The following is a 23,827-nucleotide window of genomic DNA, read 5'->3' on the forward strand; positions in this document are numbered from 1 at the left end:
GAAAAGACTTACAGTACTTGGATCTAACGGAGGACATGACACAGGACCGAGCACAATGGCGTTCTAGGATTCATATAGCCGACCCTACTCAGTGACTTGGATTTTTCAAGTCTCCAACTGAGAAGTTTTCTTCACTCGAGAAATTAAGGGAACACTACCTCAACCTACATGCTTCACTCACAAAGCTTCAACATACAAGCTTTAACAAAAGAAAAAATTCAAAGAACTTAGTGAAGAAGGCAATGGTGTATTTAACACAATACGTTGAAATGAAGCAAAGCTTATTTATTGATATCTCTGATAAGTTACAAATATGTACATAGTCAAAATAAACAAACAAGAGGGAGCCTTCACAAAGGTAGAGCCCTAAAAAGAGAAGGTACCGGAGGAGGCATCGAAGGTTGATCATTTGGAGTTTCATTACGCGGTACAGCCCCAGAAGACGAAGGTAAATGCCTTTGGAACAAACCCACAAACCTTTGATGATCAAGTAAAATCTGACCATCAAATTCCTGCATCTGGTCAATCTTCCTCTTCATGTTTGTAGCATAGTCATGTGTGAGCCTCTGCAACTGTTTATTCTCATGCTTGAGCCCTCTAATCTCCTGTTTGAGACTCATCACTTCAGCCGCCAATGATTCAGCTTGACGGGTTCGAGCAAATAGGCGTTGGGCCATATTAGACACAGAACCTGCACACTGCACACCGAGAGCCAAAGAATCCTTAACAGCCAACTCATCAGACCGTTTGGAAAGTAGTCTGTTATCTTTGGGAGTGACAAGGTTCCTGGCCACCACCGCAACGGTTATATCATTCTTCATCACCGAATCCCCAACGGTAAGAGGACCAGTAGGGGATATGAAGGATGGGCGCCATATGTTGTCTTGAGGAGGCATGTCCGCCTCTTCACCAAAGTTCAAGTCAAAACGACGGTTGGAGGGGCCAGACATTTTCCTAAGGTGTTGAAGAAAAGGTCAGACAAATCAAGTTTTCAGAAGTGCAAGAAGGGAATTTCTACAGGTGGCAATGCAAGTGTGCTTTGAAACGTAATGCATACCTCTATAAAAAGTAGCACGCGACGGAGCTTCAGAAATTGAAGAGGCACCTGCTTTCTCAGAAGAGGAGTCTGCTCAGAAATCGAAGAGACGCATGCTTTCTCAAAAGCTGGGCCTGCTTAGAAACCCGTCACATGCATACTTAGCTTTGCAGAAATCACGGGCAATTTGTCGAGGAGCTGATCTCAGAAATCGAAGCGGCGCTTGCTTTCTCAAAAGCTGGGCCTGCTCAGAAACCACGAGGGCCGATCTCAGAAATCGAAGAGGCACCTACTTTTTCAGCCTTGTCAGTACCTGTCACATGCATACTCAGCTTTGCGGAAATTACAGGCAATCTGTCGAAGATTTTTGGTGAAGTATAAAGCACGTGACACGCAACATGGACGTTGGTTCAAAAATTGAAGAGGCACCACACGCAACATCAGCTCATGGGTACCACATATAACTTTGCCAAAGATCTCTGACAAAGTTTAGACACGTGAAGCTTGCAGCTCCCACTACATTGCTATGACCAAGAAGGGTAAATGAATAGCAAAGAAAGAGCCACATGGCCGTTGGTTCAAAAATTGAAGAGGCACCACTTTCCACACGCAACATCAGCTCTTGGGGTACCACAAATAACTTTGCCAAAGATCTCTGGCAAAGTTTAGACACATAAATTTTGAAGGTCTAGCTACCATATTATTACCCACAAGGGTAAAGGAACAGCACCACTGCTTGATAACTGGAAAGTCCCTATGTGTGTCAACCTCTGTGCTCCGTGGCAAGGTAGACTAGCAAAAATGCCCAACCTTTACTCACATTCGAGAAAACACTCCCAACAAGATTACTTGCTCTAAAATCGAAGAGACACCGCTCTCCGAATCTCAAGAGCCAGACTCCCAACAAGATTGTTTTCTCAAAAATCGAAGAGGCACTGTTCTCCGAATCTCGAGAGCCAGATTCCCGACAGGATTGCTTGTTCGAAAATCGAAAAGGCACCACTTTCTAAACTTCGAGAGCCAGATTTCCTTGGATAAAGCTTATCTGTAATCTTCACACGCAACATCAGCTTTCCAGATACCACAGACCACTTTTTCAAAGTGCTCTGACAAAGTTAAAACACATGAAGCTTGCAGCTCCCACTACATTGCTATGACCTCAAGAACCAGACTCCCAGCAAGATTGCTTTCTCAAAAATCAAAGAGGCACCGTTCTCCGAATCTCGAGAGCCAGATCCCCGACATGACCACTTTTTCAAAGTACTCTGACAAAGTTAAAACACGTGAAGCTTGCAGCTCCCACTACATGGCTATGACCAAGAATAGTAAAGGAATATCATTACTACTTGTTGTTAGGGAGGCTCCTATATATGTCGACCTCCATCCCCAACGGCCAAGCAGACCTGCAAAAATGCCCAACCCTTTCTCATATCTGAGAAGGCACTCCTAACGAAGCCTCTCGAAATACTCAGCTTTCTTTCCCCCTGATAATATCTCTGCAAACAAGCTACACCAGAGAAAGAATATCTCATATCATCAGGGTTAAAAGCAAAAGTATCCCATATCATGCTTTTTCCCTGTCTTTTCCTTTGGCCTTGTTCTTACCTGCAAGACAAGGAGAAAGAGAGCAATCAGTCAGCACTTGGACTCAAGCTTCCAGTCAGGAACTGACTGCCTGGAACCCCTTACCTGATTACTTACCTGGCATTACTCTCGAGTACTCATCTTCAACATCTTATGCTTCCAGAGAAGATACCACATCTGCCTCAGGAACAGATAGGACAAGTGAGAAGCATACAAGGAAACATGTGGAGATAAGCGTAACAGAACACGTGCCGATACATCCACTACTTTGTCAACAACAAAAGTATCCCATATCATCAGGGTCGAACGTACTCTAGATTTGATGAACTTGTTTTGACCCTCAAATTCTTCATTCGGCCTTATACTTTGGAGGAAACTAGAAAACCCTCCAGCCCAGTTCAAGAATAAGCCTGTGGAAAGTTACTTCTTCAAAAGAAAAAGTATCTCATATCATATCTCCTCCTTTTTCTTCTCTTTATCCTTCATGCTGCCTGCAAGATAGGGAGAATGAGAATAATCAGCCGGAACTCGAAATCGAACTTTTGATCTGGGACTGATTGCTTGGAGCTCTGATTGCTTACCTTGTCTGCCGCCTCTTTTAGCAGATCTCCTAGCTCGGCGACTTAGGGAACTCCTACTACATGGTTTGTATCGCGCTTGACCAAGCCTAAAACTACAAGTAAGCTTCAAGTGAAATTGATACATTACCTTGTGCATCTCCACCGGTTAAAGATACCACCCCTGGATGGAGGAAGAGTACTTCCAGAGAAGATCTTGCAAGTCCCCAACCGAGGAGCTTCCTTCACTCGGGAACGTAGGGGAGCACTGTTTGTACCATACTTGACCAACCCCAAAACTACCGAGCACCGGTCAACGTTATACCGTCAAGGACCCAAAAGAGTTTCCCTCCAACCAGGAGGCCAATCATAGAGTGACACGTGTCGACATCAAAAGCCAATCATAACATGACACGTGTCAACATCGGAAGACAATCACAACACGACACGTGTTAATGTCAAAACAAGGCTAGAAACTCTCTTCTATAAAAGGAGATCATTCTCCCACAATATTTTCTAATGTCATTTGTACTAAATCATTCACTTGTTCTCACTAAAGGAGAGCTTGAACCTATGTACTTGTGTAAACCCTTCACAATTAATGAGAACTCCTCTACTCCGTGGACGTAGCCAATCTGGGTTAACCACGTACATCTTGTGTTTGCTTTCCTGTCTCTATCCATTTACATACTTATCCACACTAATGACCAAAGCAATCTAGCGAAGGTCACAAACTTAAATACTTTCTGTTATACCAAAGTCCTCACTGATTTTGTGCATCAACAATCCTTAAGTCCTTACCTTTTTGCATTGGTAATGGATGAGTTAATAGGACATATTCAAGATGATATTCCTTGGTGTATGCCTTCGTAGACGATATAGTGTTGATAGATGAAACTCAGGAAGGGGTAAATGCAAAGCTTAACCTTTGGAGAGAAGTGTTGGAATCTACAGGTCTTCGCCTAAGCCGATCAAAGACAGAATATATGGAGTGCAAGTTCAGTGCAAATGGAAGCCAAAATGAGTTAGGGGTGAGGATCAGAGATCAGGAAATACCAAAAAGCGACCGTTTTCGCTTCCTAGGATCTATCTTGCAAAAGAACGGAGAATTAGATGGAGACCCTGTATGGCATAGAATGTTAGGCGGTGAAGCATCAACACGTACACAAAATGGGTGTAGCGGAGATGAGGATGCTTTGTTGGATGTGTGGGCACACGAGAAAGGATAAGATTAGGAATGAGGATATCCGAGGTAAAGTAGGAGTAGTCGAAATTGAAGGAAAGATGAGAGAAAATCGGTTACGGTGGTTTGAACATGTGCAAAGAAGGTCTACTGACGCTCCGGTTCGAAGATGTGACTACAGGACAGAGGTTCAGGACCGAAGGGGTAGAGGAAGACCTAGGAAAACTTTGGAAGAGACCCTAAGAAAAGACTTAGAGTACTTGGATCTAACGGAGGACATGACACAAAACCGAGCGCAATGGCGTTCTAGGATTCATATAGCCGACCCCACTTGGTGGGAAAAGGCTTTGTTGTTGTTGTTGTTGTTTACAACTTAGATGAAACCCTAACGATTTCGTTTTGATGTAAGTTGTGGTGCTTTGTTGGCACTTCTATTTTTTTTCTCTCTTGAAAATGGTATGAACTCTGATCACTCTGTCTCGATCAAATCTTACAAAGTTTTCAGCTTTTTCTGATTTTAATTTCTGGGTTACTATTCTTTGCTAACTTCCTCATCTGGGCAATCTCCAATTTTCATTTGTATTTTCATCTGGGAAGAGTTCTTGAATGCTAATTAATCAATGTTAGTAGATTGTTAGCTTTGTTGGGGCTTTCCCGGCTAAAAAGTACTTTGCGTTTTGGTTGCTCAATTAATAAATCTGAGATTTGCTAGCACCTGTGATGCTGCTGGTTATACTTTGGGTACGTTTTCTGTCCTCCTGCTTTTATCCAGTTTGCATATGCATTGATAAGTGTTGGATTAAAATGGATTTGTTTTTTTTTTTGGGAAGAAATGAGAAGAAGAAGAAGATATTGAAAAGGTAAAGCTTCATACTTTGGTGTATAATTAGTTGAAGAAAGAGAAAATTACTTGGTAAAGATTTGAGCTTTAGCTATTGCATGCAGATTCAGCTTTCCTTTGCATTTGAATAAGTTGGAAACTGAGTGGAAAATGTTGAGAGAGAGAGAGAGAGAGAGAGAGAGAGAGAGAATTGTGTTGGGATTTTGGTAAAGATTTGAACTTTGGTGGTAAGCTAGCTGATAGAGATTTTACCACTTGTAAAACAAATGGTTAAACCATAGAAAATTCTTGCAAGAGAACAAGTGTTGTAGTATAAAATGGCTCAAGCAAGGTCGATCTCCTCAGGGACTGGTATAAACAATTTATGAGCTTTTGTGTATTTAACTTAGTTAAATCTAAGAACTACACTAATTCAACAAAACTAAATATTATTGGATGTGAATTAAACAAATATCTAAAATGGGAATTTGCTTATAGGAACAATGATTTAACTTAACAAAACAATTAAAAATATAAACTCAAGATAATACAATTAATTTAAGAAAATTAGATTGACAAGGTAATAGAGTTCAACCTTTACCAACAACACTCCTACGTAGCTCTTCCAATTGCTTAAATAATTGAAAATACCTATTCTTTGAAGGTTGGATTTTCCTTATGTATGTTTTACTTGTGACATTCAAGCTAAAACGCATACCACTACATGCAATTTATCCATGACATTTGGATTAAATATAAACATGAATGATTCATTAATCTTGATGAAAATCCTTTTGTTAAACCATGTAATCCCTAAGAGTATGATATTTACCTTAGGAGAATTTACAATCCTCAATCACAAGAAGCATAACCAATTTTAACGTGACATTCGTTCAAAATTGCATCTAATGACTTTTCTAAACATCTTAACGGTGATCAAGCATCAAGACACATAGATAGTTTAATTTAGAGATTGAAAATATCAAAGCAAACATTTAACAACACTTAAGCAATTGAAAGAGAAATCTACATAATCATGTTGCGGCTCATGACCTCACTCTAGCAAAATAAATTAGTTACACATACTTATATTAATACATAAGAAATTATCCATAAAAAAATAACAAAGAAAGAAAACATCCGTTTTTACAAGACGAGCTTTCCGTTCGTCTGCCTTCCTCTTCCTGCGCACTTCTTTGTCCGTGTGCCTTCTGCTTGCGCACTCCTCTCTTTTTCTGCTCCTCCTGCTTCTTGTTTTTCTTTTTTTCTTTTTTTTTTCGCACTGCCCTCCTCTCTTCTTGTATTCTTTTTTTTCTTTTCCACGCTTCCTTTTCTGCCGTGCCATCTCTTCTCTCTCCATGCTAACTTCTTTTTATTTTTTTCTTTTCTTTATTCCTTCTGTCAGTCCATCCCACTATGTCAGTCTCCATTTCTTTTGTTATTCTTTTCTCCTCTCTTTCTCGTGTGTCCTCTGCTTTCTTCAATCTTTATTATTTTTTTATTCTTATCCACGCTTCCTTTTCTGCCGTGCCATCTCTTCTCTCTCCATGCTATCTTCTTTTTATTTTTTTTATTTTTTTCTTTTCTTTATTCCTTCTGTCAGTCCATCCCACTATGTCAGTCTCCATTTCTTTTGTTATTCTTTTCTCCTCTCTTTCCCGTGTGTCCTCTGCTTTCTTCAATCTTTATTATTTTTTTATTCTTTCCTTTTCTTTTCTGCCGTTCCTACTCTTTGTTAGTCTGCATCTCTCCTCTTACTTGCGCACTGCCTCTCTTTCTTGGACTTGGATCCTCTCCTGAGCCCAAGGAGAGGATCCTCCTGACCCAAAGAGTTGGACCGTACGATGAAAATCCAACGGCTACAATTATTATAACTTTAAATGAATCTCCTGTTTATAACCGTTGAATTTTCATCAAACGGTCCAAGTCCTTTGGTCAGGAGGATCCTCTCCTTGAGCTCAGGAGAGGATCCAAGTCCCTCTTTCTTATCTGTTTTCTGTCCGTTCAGTCCATCATTTCTTCATTTTAATTATTATTTTTTTTATTTCTTTTCTTTCTATCTGTTCTGTGTCTGCCATTTCTTCCTGTGTGCCATCCTCTCTGTCATCCTTGGTCTGTGTCTTCTCTTTTCTTCCTTTTAATTGAAATTGATCCTAAAATAAATTTAACTGCACACTAACACAAGGTAAGGTAAAATACCACAATTTTAACACAAAAACATCACAAAGACTTTAGAAATGGATGGTATAAATACATGAAATATATGAGTGATCAAATACCCCCAAACTTGCATTTTTCCTAGTCCTCTAGGAAAACAAAACACAAAACAAAACCACTCAACTAAGACTGGATTCAACAACTTAGTAGCCAACTTCTCAATTTCGATTTCAGAGATAAGTGCTAATCATGAAACAAACAGCCAAGAACTAAGCAAGAGCTCAAAACATCATCCAATAGTTAACCAAATTTCCTTCAAACAAAACGTTGAAATGTCATATGTGAGCTAGCCATGTCAATGCAATTCCAAGCTCCTTTAAATCATCATATGCAAACATGTGAGCTTCTCACAAGACATACGCTCATTCACTCATCAGTTTTGGTTAATGTGTTTCACTCAAGTGATCTCATTGTACATGCCGCCATATGCTTGCTTGTCCACCTAACTCGATATCAATATTTAAGTAATACCTTGGATCAATAGGACTTTATTACGGTTGTAATGGGGCTAAAGATGATAGGCTAATGAAAGAAAGGATATGGAAATCAAGAATTTTGAGAAAGTACACTTTGGTAGTTTTCCAACACCTCAATATCACACCACCTCAAATTGAAAGCAAAATAATAAAACCTCGAGCACCTGTTACTCTCCAAATTTAACTTCAAAAGGAAATTTATACTCTGCAGACACATTTTCAACAACTCAACACTCTTCATTTATTTTTATTTTTTTGAAACTTAGTTTAAAGAAACAAATCTGCAGATTTCTGCATAAATCTGCAAAAGCTACATCACCCATCAAAATCACTTTTTTTTTTTTTTTTTTTATACACATGCTCCATCTATCTTTCTCATAAATGAAACCCCCAAAAGCACAACCCATGTAATACTTTCTCAAAACAATAAGGAATCGATTTTTGTGTATGGGTTCAACTCCAATATCGGAGCAAAGTAAAGAGATGTGTCTAATAAAGAAATAGCTTAGTTAAAGGCTCAACTGGCTACTACGAATAAACATAGCATATAAGGTAGGCATGAAAGGCTCAAACGATCCAAAGATGGCCTATATCACTTCCAAGTTATTACATGAATTGATGAATGAGATGAGAAGTATAAAGCAAGTTCTAGAGATACATGTACAGTGAGATCATACGCACAAGAAAGAATGAGATTGATGCATAATGGTTCAATCATGTAAAGGCTCAAAAGCTCACAAGGTTTACAAATCTCACATGTTTCACATATGAAAGGTTAAAGGTATGTTTTGAAGTTTCATATTGACAAGACTAGGCATATTTATTTTTCAAGTTGATTGCTGGAAATCACAGTTAACACAAAGACAACGAAAATAACTTAGCCTTCTTGAAAGTAAGAAGGAAATTAAGATCAAATCTCATCATTAAATTGAGAAGTAGCTACAAACAACAACACTATAAACACTTAAACATCCAAACACACTATAAACACTTAAACAGTGAAAAACAACATTGTAAGTGATAGGTGAATAAAACCCACGAAAATCATTCAAAATAGCTTGTTTACCCCCCCCCCCCACACTTAAACTAAACATTGTCCTCAATGTTTCAAACATAGACTAACACTCAAATAAGCAAAGAACACAACTAATCGAACATGACAAGTATAGCAAAGTAAAAACAAGAAAAAGTAGAGTTTAGGAGTGCAAATCTGGTTATGGAGGTCTGTAATTTCTGCAAAGCCGAGTGTGCTTGTGACAGGTGCTGACGAGGCTGAAAAAGCTGGCGCTTCTTCGATTTCAGAGCAGACGTGCTTCGACAAATTGGCCGTGATTTCCGCAAAGCCGAGTTTGCGGATGACGGGTGCTGACGAGGCTGAAAAAGCTGGCGTCTCTTTGATTTCGGAGCAGACGTGCTTCGATTTCTGAGTTGGCTCCTCTTCGATGTCTGAGTTTTTATAAAGCCATGCATGGCGTTCCCGAACACACTTGAATTATTGCCTGTAAAAACTCCCCTCTTGCACATCTTAGATCTTAATTTGCCCAACCTCTTCATTTTCTTCAACACCTTCTGAAATGTCTCTCCCATCTGACCGTCATCTTGACTTGAATATCGAAGAAGATATTGACATGTCTTCTCAAGGTAACATTTGGCAGCCGTCCTTCGCATCCTCTAACGGTCTTCTTACAGTTGGGGACACTGTGATGAGGAATGATGCAACGGCTGCAGTGGTTGCTAGAAATCTTCTTACTCCAAGGGACAGTAGGATGCTTTCCAAGCGGTCTGACGAGCAGGCTGTTCAGGATTCTTTGGCCTTCAGCGTCCAATGTGCAGGCTCATTATCAAACATGGGCCAACGTCTTCTTGCTCGATCGCGTCAGGTTGAGTCGTTGATGGCTGAGGTGGCTAGTCTTCGGCAAGAGATCAAAGGGCTTAGGCACGAGAATAAAGAGCTGCACTTGCTCGCAACTAGTTACTCAACGAGCATGAAGAGGAAACTGGACCAGCTGCAGGAGTCTGAAGTTCGGGCTCGGAGTGATCATCAAAAATTTATGGCGTTACTCCCAAGGCAACTTTTGTCTTCGTCATCTGGCACTTCACCCAGTTTTGAGGCTCCGGAAAATCAAACTCTGGCGCTTCGTCTTTCTGATGTTCCATCGACTGCTGTGGCACCTCTTGACCAATGAAGGCTCATTCTTGTTTGTATGCACATCTTTGAATTTTTCTACCAAATGTTCCTTTTCTACTAAAGATAATGCAAAAACCTTGTTTACCTGTCAATGTTTCAAACAAAAATCCACACAAAAAAAAATAATCAAACAAGCAACAAATAAAAATGACAAATAAAATTTTTTATTTTTTTATTTTTTTATTTTTATTGTTTTTTTATTTTTAAACAAGAAGTAAACTAACGAAATATATTTCCGCCCCAAACTTAATTATAGCACTGTCCCCAATGATAATGAAAGGAATTTTGAACAATACGACATAAAAATGGAAGGAAAGAAATACAAAATAAAATCAAGACACATAAAGAAAAGGAAAGAACACACCAATTTGTATAGGTGAGGAGAGCAGCAGTAAAAATGCATTTTTGTTCCATGATAGAATTCCAAATCATCCCCAAACTTGTTTCAATACGTCCCATTATGCATAACAAATGTGTGAGTAACCCGTGGGATTAAGAAACTTTGCAAGAAGTTGTGGTGGAGACTGCAAAAGCAGTACCTGCATAAGGGAGCAAAAGTAGGATTTAAACACACAAACCAGAAAACAAGAGAAAAATAGAACAAGAACATTTAAAATTATTCAAACTAAAGATGAAAGATAGAAAGCTTGGGTTGCCTCCCAAGAAGCGCTTTAGTTATTGTCTAGAGCTAGACATTCTGTTGACAGTTTGATTCAAATAACAGGTTCCTTCAAAGTGATGGAATCCTTAGCAAGATCATATGGAGACTCTTTGTATAACTTCAAGCGATGTCCATTAACTTTGAAGACAAAACCAGTTTGCATGTTTTGGATATCCAAAGCCCCATGAAGATGGACCTGTACAACACAATATGGACCATTCCAACGTGATTTGAGCTTTCCTGGGAATAGTTTCAATCTCGAATTAAAAAGCAAAACCTTCTGACCCGGTTGAACTCTTTACGAAGGATGTGCGCGTTATGAAATTTCTTGGTCTTATCCTTGTAAATCTTTGCATTCTCATAAGCATCATTCCTTATTTCTTCCAGTTCATTCAACTGCAGCTTCCGCTTCTCTCCCGCTGCTTGGTAGTCAAAATTGAGGTGCTTAATAGCCCAATATGCCTTGTGCTCAAGTTTCATAGGTAGATGGCAAGCTTTCTCATACACCAAACGAAAAGGAGACATCCCAATTGGTGTCTTATAAGCTATCATATATGCCCACAAAGCATCAGTAAGCTTTAAACTCCAATCCTTTCGAGATGAACTGACAGTTTTCTCAAGAATCCTCTTGAGCTCACGATTAGATACTTCAACTTGTCCAGATGTTTGTGGAAGGTATGGGGTGGCTATGCGATGGTGAATATGATATTTGGCACAAAGGGCAGCCATGGTGCGGTTTAAGAAATGCGTACCTTCGTCACTGATGATAGCACGAGGTACTCCAAATCGAGGAAAAATAGTATTCTGCAAGAAACCGAACACCACAGAACTTTTGCATGTTGGAGAAGCTATTGCCTCCACCCACTTAGAGACATAATCAACCGCCACCAAGATGTAAAGATTGCCATGTGAAGAAGGGAAAGGTCCCATGAAGTCTATACCCTAAACATCAAATAATTCAATCACCAAAATACTTTGTTGGGGCATCTCATTTCTCTGAGAAAGATTTCCAACTCTTTGACACTTATCACAAGCCTGGCAGAATAGGTATGCATCTTTGAATAAAGATGGCCAAAAGAAACCACTCTGTAAGATCTTGGCCGCTGTCCTTCTTGGTCCAAAATGACCACCACATGCATAGTGGTGAGCAAACTTCAAAATGCTTTCTTGTTCTTCTAAGGGGACACACCGACGAATGATTTGTTCTTGGCAATGCTTGAAAAGGTATGGCTCATCCTAAAAGTAGTGTTTTACAGTGGAGAGGAACTTCTTCCTCTGTTGGTAGCTGAACTCTGATGGTATTTCTCCAGATGCCAAATAATTTGAGATGTCAGCATACCATGGTACTTGATGAGTAACCGCTAGAAGTTGCTCGTCTGGAAAGCTCTCTTGCAGGGGTAATGAATCTGCCTCATCAGTGCTTGCATTTACTAGTCTTGAAAGATGATCCGCCACAACATTCTCACGTCCCTTTTTATCTAGGATCTCCAAATCAAACTCTTGCAAGAGAAGGACCTATCGAATCAATCGTGGTTTTGCCTCTTTTTTAGACAATAAGTACTTGAGAGCAGAATGATCAGAATACACAATGACTTTAGCACCAACTAAGTACGATCGAAACTTTTCAAGAGCAAATACCACTGCAAGTAATTCTTTTTCTGTAGTGGCATAATTCAGCTGAGCATCATTCAAAGTGCGGCTGGCATAATATATAACATGGGGGAGCTTGTCACGTCGCTGACCAAGGACAGCACCCACAGCGTAATCGGAAGCATCGCACATGAGCTCAAAAGGAAGGGTCCAATCTGGAACTGTTATAATTGGGGCTGATGTGAGAAGATCCTTCAATTTGTTGAAAGCATCATGACAATCTGCATTAAATTCAAAACAAGCATCTTTAGCAAGTAAATTACAAAGAAGACGACTAATTTTGGAAAAATCCTTGATGAATCTTCGATAAAAGCCAGCATGTCCCAAGAAAGATCTCACATTCTTCACAGAAGTTGGTGGTGGTAATTTGGCGATCACCTCAATCTTTGCCTTGTCAACCTCTATCCCTTTGCTTGAAATTAGATGTCCTAGCACAATGCCATGCTTAACCATAAAATGGCATTTCTCCCAATTTAACACAAGATTAGTCTCCCTGCATCTTTCCAAAACCAAAGACAAGTTATCCAAACATATATCGAAAGAATCACCAAAAACAGAAAAATCATCCATAAAAACCTCAACAATATTTTCAACCATTCCGGAAAAAATACTCATCATGCATCGTTGGAAAGTGGCAGGGGCATTGCACAATCCAAATGGCATTTTTCTGTATGCAAATGTACCAAAAGGGCATGTAAACGTTGTCTTCTCTTGATCCTCAGGGGCAATTGGAATTTGGTTGTACCCTGAATAACCATCTAAGAAACAATAGAAAGAATGACCAGCTAGTCTCTCGAGCATCTGATCAATGAATGGCAGCGGAAAATGATCATTTCTAGTGCTGTCATTGGGCTTTCTATAGTCAACACACATTCGCCATCCGGTGGTCATCCTTGTAGGCACAAGCTCGTTGTTATTATTCTTCACCACAGTAATACCAGTTTTCTTTGGAACCACCTAAGTCGGGCTTACCCATTTGCTATCCGAGATTGGATAAATGATACCTGCATCAAGCAACTTCATCACCTCAACTCTTACAACTTCCTTCATGATCGGATTTAGACGTCTTTGAGCTTCAACAGTTGGTTTAGTCCCAGCCTCCATAAAAATCCTATGCATGCACAAAGTTGGACTAATGCCCTTTATGTCAGCAAGTGTCCACCCCAAAGCATCTTGATACTTGCGAAGAACTCTTAGTAATTTGTCTTCCTCCGTGTCATTAAGATCAGCAGCAATAATAACAGGCAAGGTCTCATTCACCCCGAGATGAGCATACTTGAGGTTGCTCGGCAGTAGCTTGAGCTCTAACTTCAGAGCTTGCTCACTTGAAGGAAGAAGAGGCTGCTTAGGCACACCAAGGCTTTCATAAACATGTTGCCACTTTGGATTATGAATTGGTGCACTATCTAATGCAGCAATGATGTCCACCACATTTTCTTCCATAGATAAAGTAGCATCATGGTTGGTGAGGCAAGTTAACAGCTCATCGTTAGATGATCGTGAGGCAAAGTTTGCATGCACAATCCCATCCAAAACATCAACAGGAAAACACTCTTCAGGTTCGAAAGGACGCTTGACAGCTTCAAAGAGTTTGAATACAACTGACTCTCCTTGCACTCTTAAGGTTAAAGTACCTGCTTCCACATCAATAAGTGTCCGGGCGGTGGCCATGAATGGTCGGCCTAAAATGAGAGACACTTCCTTGCCTTCCTCCATGTCAAGTACAATGAAATCAGCTGGAAGATAGAATTTATCCACTTTAATAATCACATCTTCAAGAATACCCAAAGGATAGGTCACGGACCTATCTGCCAATTGAAGACTCACAGATGTGGGCTTGAGTTCTCATTCGCCTAATTTTTGAAAAACAGAATAAGGCATAAGGTTAACACTTGCTCCTAAATCAATCAATACTTTATGAAAATTAAGACTACCAATAGTACAAGAGATAGTGAAACTCCCCGGATCTTTCTTCTTGGGTGGTAGCTTATGTAAGAGGACAGCACTGCATTGCTCAGTTAAAATCACCTTCTCGTATTCCAAGAACTTTTTCTTTTTAGAACATAGCTCTTTCAGAAATTTGGCATATGATGGGATCTGTTTAATAGCATCTAATAGAGGCAAATTAATTTGAACCTTAGCCAACGTCTTCATGAATTCAATGCATTGTTGATCCTTGGAACGTTGTTGCTGCCGTTGTGGAAATGGCAAAGGTGGCTTGTATGGTGGCTTGTCAGAAGGTGCAAATAAACTACCAAAGCCTTTTTCCTTGTTTGCATCAGAGTTGGGTCGAGATTGCATTTTGTCACTTGCACTAGGATCTGGAGTACCTGTTGCAGAAATAGCCTCTAACCGAGACTTTGCAGCTAACGGTGCACTTTCAGTAAGCTCTTCTTCTTCCACTTTGTCTTCATGGTGCACCATTTCTCTGTTGTCATAACTCTTGCCACTTCTCAATGTCCGTATTACTTTGCAATGCTCCATCCCTCTTAGATTTTGCTCAGATTGGCTCGGGAATTTTCCTTTCTCTCTTTCATTGAACATGGTAGCAAGCTGTCCAACTTGAGTCTCCAAATTCCCCACTGATGCCGTGAGATTCTGAATGCTAGTTTGTGTGGATTGGACAAAATTGTTGGTGGTATTAGAGAGAGCAGACATATGTTGAGCTAGTTGTGACATTTGGTCTTCAAGTGATGGTTTCTTAGTCTCACTAATTGATTGGTAAGACTGTTGGTATTGACGTGGCTGTTGGTTGCCACCCCAACTGAGATTGGGATGGTTCTTCCACCCAGGATTATATGTATTGGAATAAGGGTCACTTCTGGGTCCAATGAAATTATTCACCATATTCACATGCTCTTGCACAAGCTCAGGGTAGCTATCCTTGTTGGGGCATTGAGTGATGTCATGAGTTATCTCACTACAAATGATGCAAGCTTCTTGGGCATTGGGCATGGAAGAGACCTGCATTAAGGCAGCAAACTTGGCATTAAAATTCTTTTCCATGTTAGCAATTTGAGCAGAAACATTAGGAGAACTCTGAGAAATCTCAAAAACTCCACTCTTTTGTGTTTGTTCTTCTGTCCATTGTTGGGATTCAGAAGCCATCATATCAAACAACTCAAATGCTTCCCTTGCTGATTTTGACATTAGTGACCCTCCAGCAGATGCATTCACTTGACTCTTGGTGGTGGCATTGAGACCATCATAAAATATGTTCATTTGAAGATTAGAATCAAACCCAGCATGAGGACATTTTATGTACATCTCATTATACCGTTCCCAAGCTTCATGGAAAGACTCGTTTGGCTTTTGAGCGAAAGCCAATATCTCTTTCTTAAGTGCAAGAGTCTTGGAAGAAGGAAAAAACTTAATGAGAAATTTTTCTTGCAATTCTATCCATGTTGTAATGCTATTTGCAGGCAGAGAATACAACCACGCCTTGGCTTTGTCCTTCAAAGAGAACGGGAACAAGTGTAACTTGATAGCTTCAGAAGAGAAACCTCTGATTATGGTGTTGTCACATGCCTCAATAAAATCAGTCAAATGCATGTTGGGATCACTGTTTGGCAACCCATGAAAGGATGGCAATATGTTGAGGATGTGAGGTTTGATTTCAAAGGTTGTCCCATCTTCCACGTCTGGATATATAATGCACCTTGGCACTGCATTGACTCTCGCTGCCAATGAATTCCTTAAAGGTTGACCTGCTGCAGGTAAGGCTAGGGCCATGTGTGCAACTGGTACCAAAGGTTGGAAAATAGATATGCTGCTCTCAGGATCACGGAACAAATCCTTAAGAAAAGTATCACCAAGGTTGCAATCTTGTGCTAAATATTTTTCTCTAGCTAACTTCCTTGCACTTCTCTCTGGTTCAGGGTCGTAAGGAATAAGCACTTGATTCTTGGACCTTGTTCCAATCACCATATACTACACCTGAACAAACAATAGCAATATTAAGCCACAAAAAAAAATAAAAATAAAAATAATAAAAAATAATAAAAAATAAATAAAATAAATAAATAAATAAAAATAAAATAAAATAAAGCTTAACAGAAACTAACTAAACAACAAAAAGGAAAAGAAAGTAAGTAAACCTAGATGAATCAAAAACACAGTTTATGAAAGTTGGCAACCATTAGTTAGTTAAACGAAGACAAAAATCTCCCACTACACATCCACTGCACTTAATCAAAGATAGAAACTTAACTAAATTAATTGCTGTTTTTTTTTTTTTTTTTGGTTTTTTTTATATATATATTTTTTTATTTAATGATTAATAAAAATAAGACATAAACATAAGCATAAGAAAAATAAACACAAAAGCTCGGGAACTGTTGGCACAGTCCCCAGCAACGGCGCCAATTTCTTGATAGCGATTTTACCACTTGTAAAACAAATGGTTAAACCATACAAAAATTCTTGCAAGAGAATAAGTGTTGTAGTATAGAATGGCTCAAGTAAGGTAGATCTCCTCAGGGACTGGTATAAACAATTTATGAGCTTTTGTGTATTTAACTTAGTTAAATCTAAGAACTACACTAATTCAACAAAACTAAATATTATTGGATGTGAATTAAACAAATATCTAAAATGGGAATTTGCTTATAGGAACAATGATTTAACTTAACAAAACAATTAAAAATATAAACTCAAGATAATACAATTAATTTAAGAAAATTAGATTGACAAGGTGATAGAGTTCAACCTTTACCAACAACACTCCTACGTAGCTCTTCCAATTGCTTAAATAATTGAAAATACCTATTCTTTGAAGGTTGGATTTTCCTTATGTATGTTTTACTTGTGACATTCAAGCTAAAACGCATACCACTACATGCAATTTATCCATGACATTTGGATTAAATATAAACATGAATGATTCATTAATCTTGATGAAAATTCTTTTGTTAAACCATGTAATCCCTAAGAGTATGATATTTACCTTAGGAGAATTTACAATCCTCAATCACAAAAAGCATAACCAATTTTAACGTGACATTCGTTCAAAATTGCATCTAATGACTTTTCTAAACATCCTAATGGTGATCAAGCATCAAGACACATAGACAGTTTAATTTAGAGATTGAAAATATCAAAGCAAGCATTTAACAACACTTAAGCAATTGAAAGAGAAATCTACGTAATCATGTTGCGGCTCATGACCTTACTCTAGCAAAATAAATTAGTTACACATACTTATATTAATACATAAGAAATTATCCATAAAAAAATAACAAAGAAAGAAAACACCCATTTTTACAAGACGAGCCTTCCGTTTGTCTGCCTTCCTCTTCCTGCGCACTTCTTTGTCCGTGTGCCTTCTGCTTGCGCACTCCTCTCTTTTTCTGCTCCTCCTGCTTCTTGTTTTTCTTTCTTTCTTTTTTTTTTCGCACTGCCCTCCTCTCTTCTTGTATTCTTTTTTTCTTTTCCACGCTTCCTTTTCTGCCGTGCCATCTCTTCTCTCTCCATGCTATCTTCTTTTTATTTTTATTTTTTTTCTTTTCTTTATTCCTTCTGTCAGTCCATCACACTATGTCAGTCTCCATTTCTTTTGTTATTCTTTTCTCCTCTCTTTCCCGTGTGTCCTCTGCTTTCTTCAATCTTTATTATTTTTTTATTCTTTCCTTTTCTTTTCTTCCGTTCCTACTCTTTGTTAGTCTGCATCTCTCCTCTTGCTTGCGCACTGCCCTCTCTTTCTTATCTGTTTTCTGTCCGTTCAGTCCATCATTTCTTCCTTTTAATTAATTTTTTTTAATTTATTTTCTTTCTATCTGTTAGAGGTCGCACTTGGTGCGATGGCAAGTGCCTTCGTCCATGAGCGGTAGGTTTCGGGTTCGAGACTTGGGAGCAGTCTCTCCATAAAATGGGGGTAAGGCTAGCCGATATTCACCTCTCCCAGACCCTGCGTAAAGCGGGAGCCTTGTGCATTGGGTACAACCTTTATTTGCTTTCTATCTGTTCTGTGTCTACCATTTCTTCCTGTGTGCCATCCTCTCTGTCATCATTTGTCCGTGTCTCCTCTTTTCTTCCTTTTAATTGAAATTGATCCTAAAACAAATTTAACTGCACACTAACACAAGGTAAGGTAAAATACCAAAATTTTAACACAAAAACATCACAAAGACTTTAGAAATGGATGGTATAAATGCATGAAATATATGAGTGATCACTAGCTGCTTTAAACTCGCACAGGAAAACCCAACAGCATGTAGGTAAAATACCAAAATTTTAACACAAAAACATCACAAAGACTTTAGAAATGGATGGTATAAATGCATGAAATATATGAGTGATCACTAGCTGCTTTAAACTCGCACAGGAAAACCCAGCAGCATGTAGATAAGTAGACTGAATTGGCCTTTTGAATAAGTTTGAAATGAGTTGGAAACTGAGTAGAAAAATGTTAGATAGAGAAACAGAGAATGTGATTTGATAATTGGTAATATGATCAATCCTTGGTGACATATATACTATATCAAATTAGATTAGAACTTTTTGATTAAATTAGATCAAAATTTGTTCATATAAAATAAAACAGTTTATACATATTGGAAATAGGCATTAAAAAGTTTAAGTCTGACATTACATGGATTAGAATGACTTTCCTAGATGCTTAAATGCTTTTTGCTGAAGAGTGTTTTGTGTTTCTACTGCTGATAACCAAATGTTATAACGTAGACCTTAATATATATTATGACAAGGATGTGTACATCTTCCGTCCTCTTTAGTTCAATACTCTGCCAGTTGTGAAAACAGCAACCGAGCCACTCAATCCATGTATGCTGACAAAGATGGTGGAAGGACTAAGAAAGATAAGCAAGAATTATACTCTTGCAATCACTAAAGTTGAGGAGTCTGGGGAGAACACGATATTAGGGACAGGAGAACTCTACTTGGATTCAATAATGAAGGACCTAAGAGAGCTTTATTTGGAAGTAGAAGTGAAGGTAATTGTTTGCTCCCAATCCTCATCCTCTCTTCACGTTATTTCTTTTTAAAGTAACTTTTCCACCCCTTAAGAATGTAAATTTAGGGTTTTTGAAATTTAATTTTCGAATTCTAGATTAAGGTTTCTAAATTTAGGGTTTGTGAAATTTAATTTTCGAATTCTTGAAATTTTGGGTTCACAGATTCTATTTAATTGATCTAATAGTTCTTGGGTTTTTGCAGATTGGACCATCTTTGACTCTTGAGGTTCAAAGTATTTGTGAAGGTTTGATGCGAAATATATAAGCACACAAATTAAACCCTCTTTTTATCAAATGTAGTAAAGTATGTAAGTAGGGATCGTTCTAGGCCGGGGATTAGGAGGGATTGCTAAACACTTGAAAACTGACTTAAAAACATAAAAATAAAATTTAAAACACTAACTAGACTCAAAGAATGCAAAACTATACTTTAAAATACTTAAACAAACATAAAACTCAAAACAGCAACCTAATGACTCAAAACTACCTAAAAACCACTTTCTGGGCAGTTTTGAGAACCTAACAAGAACTTGGACGAAGTTGGATAAAAACTTGAATAAAAACACTTAGAAACACAAATCAAAACACTTTCTAACTAATCTAAGACTTCAAAATAAAGGGGGATTTGTTTTGGACGAAAATTGAAAACAAAACAGAAACTTTAAAACAAAACAGATTGTAAAACGTTTTTGGATGAAAAGGATGGATAAAAGGCTAGTTAGGAGGTTCTTCTCCACACATGACACACTTGCAAACAAAATGATTTCCAGTTGTTCTTTCAATAAATTATGAAACTCAACACCCCAAGTTAATTAGATACGCTTAAATTAACCTTCAAGTTCTCCTTAAGTTAATGAATTGGATGGAAAAGCGCATACAACAATTCAAAGCATTCCTCAAAGGTTCCTTACGTGATGAGCACAATAAAGATACAATCAAGAATCATGAAGCACAATGAGAACTATAAGTGTTGACGAGGCATTCGTTACTATGATGAGCATGAAACTAGTGCCAAGAATTCATTCAACGCGATCGTTTTCAAGCGACCTTCACTACTTGTGATTATAAGATTGTAACTATTAGGTGAAACTCCCTCATAATCTAGCATCATATTCATGCATGAAAACTAAGCGTGCACTCTCAATCAACATACACAAATAAGTTATCAATCAAGTAGATGAACGAATTGAATCCGCAACTTATGAAATAACAACTGAATGTAATCAAATCATATTGCAAGCATGTACATGGTTTCAAATCACCCCCCAACTAAGGGGGTTTAGTTCCTCATTCTTGCAATACAAAGATACATAAAATTAGACATTAAAATCAAAGGAAAGAAAACACCTAAAATGCTCCAACTTGGAAAGCAAGTGCATCAATGGATCTCCCTTCCTCCTTGTTGCGGCATGAAGCTTGTGGACAGATTTTTGGGTGGATTTATGGTGTAGAATGGATGGGGAATGATATGGAGGGGTTTAGGGTGAGTGTGGAAGAGTGTTTGATGGTTAGAAGGTGGTGGAAAACTAGGCAAAGAGGGTGGAAGAAGGTGGAGTGGTTGTTATGTTTTCTAGGCACTAGAATGGTGTTTTTGGGGTGTTTTGCTTCCTAGGGTGTGTAAGGACGAATTTCTGTGATAAAATGATGAATATGGGGGATTGTTCTTTGGCCAAGGGGTGTAAACATGTATTTATAGGCCCCAAAAACCTTAGAAAATAAGGTTAGGTTAAGGATGAAATGCATGGCAATTTGTGTGTGTGGTGTGCAATGGTCCAAGGGTGAAAATGAAGTAATGATGCAAAGTGTGAAGGGTAAAATGGAGTGGTGTTGTAGCTAGGGAGCATGAATGATTGTGTACATTGCATAGAGATGGAAAGGGAGGTGAAATGTGTCAACAAATGGGTCAAAGGTGCAACAACATGTGTTGCACATGGCATTGGATTCCAAATGTGAATGATGGAGCATCAATTGGTGCATGTAATGGATGTAAAGGTTGTCTAAAATCTAATGGGTGAAGGGAACAAGAGGTATCAAGCAATTGAGTGAAATAATTAAATGAATTAAAGCATGAAATCAGAAATTATGTAGGGGACAAGAGTGATCAAGCATGGCATGGAATCCAAAGGGAATTCTATGTGGTTTGCATGGCAAGGAATGCAAGTTGGGGTGACAGATTTTTGGGCTGTTTTCTTCATCTTTTGGACCATAATTCTTCATATTCTTGGCCTCTTTAGTTCTCAAATTCGTCCATCCACTTGGCCCATGCATTTGCTATCCATTCCAAGCCCGAAACATGCTCCAAAGGCCTCCAAAATGCATCTTCTTGCATACTTTGTACTTAGAGTCTTTCACTTTGCATGTGGGCTTCTTTGCATGTGTATGAGTTGTCATTATTTATCCTTGCAATTACACACACACACTTGCACACACATATGCCCAAAACGTCCATCCTCATGCATGCAATCCATTTGAGCCCAATATTGATCCAACATGCACCAAAATGCACTTTTCTTGCCAAGGTTGTTATTAAGACCTACAAACAAAAGAAAATGGCTTTAAACACTAAAATAACTAAAGAAACACAACGTAAACGCACAAGAACAAGCCAATTAAGTCGCATAAATATGCTCCTATCAAATTCCCCCACACTTAGCTTTTGCTAGTCCTCGAGCAAAACAAAGAAATAAAACGAAACAAAACAAATAAAACACAACCTAAACCTTCCAACATTTGCCTCAGGGATTTCCAATGCACATGACATGTTAAAAATCATTATCCCCACAGATTTGAGTCATCTTTACACTTAAGCACATACTTAATCATAGTCACCACTTACTAGTTCACAATTAATCAATTAAAACAATGTTTTTGATGTAGTAACATGCCTTAGAGAATTCACTCAATTCCTTACAAGATATGCACTCAATTTTCACTCAGATTTTCCAACTACACACCCTATACTAGTTATATGTGAGAAGATTGATGTAGATATGAAAACGAATGCTCACATATATGTATCACAAAGAAAGCAATTTCTGGAGTTAATAAGCATGTTTAGATATGATCTCATGAATGGAATGCTATTACTTAGACGCGAGAACCAGTGACACCATATGCTCATACCAAATTCAAACTCCACAAATTGAAACACATAACACTCAAGATTGAAGTCAAAGGTTGTAACGGGCTTGGGGTGTTGGCTAACAAATGAAGGATAGGGATAACAAACGTTCTTAAAGCAATAGCAAGAAAAGTAATGAAATGAAAACTTAGAATTCACTTAGATTGCAGTAATCAACTTTTAAACACGAAGGGAAGATTCAAGCAATATTTAGGGCCGAATTCAATGTTTTGGACCCTTTCTTCAATAAGCAACACTTTAAAACTCTTTTTCACATATTTTTCAACTCCTTTTCTCTTCACAGCTCTTCTTCTTTTCATTCTATTTTTCACGAATCTTTCTTTTCTACTCGTGCCTTATGAATGATTTTGGCATACACACACACAAGAATCACTTCCCCCACACTTGTTTTCTGCCATACATTAATCAAAAGGAATTCAATTTGACTCATACTTTACTATGCTTCAAGAACAAGGGTATGGATGGTCCTAAACTAGGCTAGGTAAGGATAATGTGGTTTAACAAAGAATGTAGGCTATCAAGGCTCAATGGGGTTAACTTAAACATATAACGATATGGGATACATGGCAGTTTGGCTTTGGTGGTGGTAACTACACAACTTCATCTTGAATATGTGTTATGCAAATCAATAGCATGCTTTGAATGAAATAGGCATGAGTTCTAGCATTTGGAACTAAATGATGAAACGCCTTCTAAGTAATAACCAAGCAAAGAATAATGAGATCATGCAACGACTTTAGAAAACAATAATGCACAGATTTTAACTCTCCAAATAAATATTTAGGCTCAATTCTCACAAGGTTGTAGCGTTAGTTTGAGTTCTTTCCTTCAAGCATGTTACAAAAAACTAATTTTTTTCTTTTATGATTACATGTGATTTCATAAGTTATAACCACAATCACGCATAAATAAAGAGTAAATCAAACTTTCATCCATGTTTATAACTCTCTTTAACAGTCATGCAATTACAAACTGAATCCTCATCATTGTGTTGGAAGGTACCCTAAGACACAAATAAGCGCACAAAAACAACTCTTTTTTTTTTTATTTTCAAAAACAATTTTTCAAATTTTTATGAATTTTTGGATTTTTATGTCAAAACACACTGAAACACTCCAAAACAGCTTAAAAATACTTAAAACAACAAGGAACAACACTAGAAGTAATGGGTGATAAATTTCTACGAATTTCATGCAAAACAATGGTTACTCCCCCCACACTTAAATCAAACATTGTCCTCAATGTTTCAAGCATATACTCACACCAAAAACAAGCAAATAACAAACGACAAATAAACATGACAAATATGGCAAAGTAAAAACCAGACAGAGTAGAGTTTAAG

The 23,827-nt window shown here is 38.2% G+C and overlaps 2 pseudogenes; one reads left to right on the top strand and one right to left on the bottom strand.

The window, feature by feature from the left end:
• Positions 1 to 10,774: 10,774 nt before the first annotated feature.
• LOC126592269 (uncharacterized) lies at positions 10,775 to 16,299 on the bottom strand (annotated as a pseudogene).
• Positions 15,611 to 15,717, top strand: LOC126594661 (small nucleolar RNA R71; annotated as a pseudogene).
• Positions 16,300 to 23,827: the final 7,528 nt, after the last annotated feature.

The sequence above is a fragment of the Malus sylvestris genome, chromosome 12 (genome assembly GCF_916048215.2).
Source record: "Malus sylvestris chromosome 12, drMalSylv7.2, whole genome shotgun sequence".
Classification (NCBI taxonomy): Eukaryota; Viridiplantae; Streptophyta; class Magnoliopsida; order Rosales; family Rosaceae; genus Malus; species Malus sylvestris.